This window comes from Haemaphysalis longicornis, unplaced genomic scaffold (genome assembly GCF_048455015.1).
Source record: "Haemaphysalis longicornis isolate Haplotype H1 unplaced genomic scaffold, Haemaphysalis longicornis Haplotype H1 scaffold_4, whole genome shotgun sequence".
Taxonomy (NCBI): Eukaryota; Metazoa; Arthropoda; class Arachnida; order Ixodida; family Ixodidae; genus Haemaphysalis; species Haemaphysalis longicornis.
In genome coordinates, this window is record NW_027526361.1 from 145677535 (window position 1) to 145679137 (window position 1603).

Here is a 1603-nt window from a genome sequence, read left to right on the forward strand (position 1 = left end):
GAGCCTTGAGGAACTCCGGAGATGACTTTGGTTGAGGCTGACTGGTGGGATCCGATTACTGTGAACTGGGAGCGGTTATTAATAAAAGAGCGAATCTATGATAGTACTAAGAAGTCAAGGTTCAGGCTAGAAAGTTTTGCTAGTGGGCACTGATGGGGAACGCGATCGAAAGCTTTAGAATAGTCCAGGTAAATGACGTCAGTTTGAACTGAAGAGTCAAGTTTAAGGTAAAGGTCAGTAGTGAACTCAAAACGTTGGGTTTCACATGAAAGCCCGGGCTGAAATTCGTGTTGTTCGGGAAAGAAGAATTTCTTGCTGTCGAGGTGACGCTCACTTTGGGAATATCTTATGTGTTCTAGTAATTTACACGCGATGCATGTTAGCGAAATAGGGTGGATGTTGCAAGTATTGGAGTGGTTGCCTGATTTGTAAACCGGAACTATTCTGTTAAGTGTCCAGTCGGTCGGAAGTGCACTAGTAGCTATCAATTATGCAAAGATTGTATGCAAAATGTTGCTTGAGGTTATTTTGATGGATTTGATTATCTTGCTAGTTAGGTTATTGCATCCTGGAGCACATTACACCTTTAAACTATCGATTAACTTCATTATGCCTCCGGGAGTAACGGTGACGGGAGGCATTTGAGAGAAATTATAGCCGGAATGGGCGGACCTATCGAGGTCGTGTTCGCGGGTAAAAACGGAAGAACAATACTGGTTCATGACGACCGCGCGCAGCTCAAGTTAAACATGCGAGCCATCTGGGTAGGAGAGGGAGATGTTATGGGTAGATTTGCTTTTTGCTTGTAGAAGTTTCCAGATTTTTTGGGGGTTGGTTTTGAGAATTTTTTGTAGGTCATGGTATAAAATGTCTTCTTGGCTTGGTTTAACTGATTAATGTATTCGCGTTGGCAATCGAGATATGTTTCCCATTTTGAAGGTACTTGCGATTGTTTGGCTGCTCGAAACAGGCGTTTTTTTTTCTGTAACAGCTTCCTGAGGGAGTTGGTAAACCACGGGTTGTTAGCATCCCCACGAATTTTGACAAGGGGTATGTGTGCGTCGACCAACGATAGGAGCTTATTCTTGAAGAGCATCCAGTTTTTGTCTACTGTCCTTAGAGAGGCATCCAGCTTGAAGAGCTGGAGGAAGGATTCGAGCTCGCAGTTGATTGCGGTATAGTCAGCTTTGTTGTAGTCGCGTATGTATTTGTGGGATGGTTAGGCACTTGGAATGGGAATGCAGAGATTAAATGATACTACGTAGTGCTCACTCAGACCTGGCAGGCGTGTTGGGGTCTTGATTAGTTCGGGATTTGAAACAAGGACAAGATCTAGGATATTGTTGCCGCGGGTTGGTGTGTTGACTGTTTGGTTAACGTTAAATGTTAGAATCACGTCGAAAGAATCTTTAGAAAGTCGGGAGTGCGCAGTTAAGTTGTTCCAGTTGATGTCGGGAAAGTTGAAATCGCCGGTTACTATCAGATTGGCCCGTGGGAAGCGAGATGTTAAGTCAAGAAGCAATGACTGTAGTTCGGAAGTAAACAAATTGTCGCTGTCTGGTGCGCGATAGCAGGCGATTATTATGTTCGTGCTGGCAGGGAG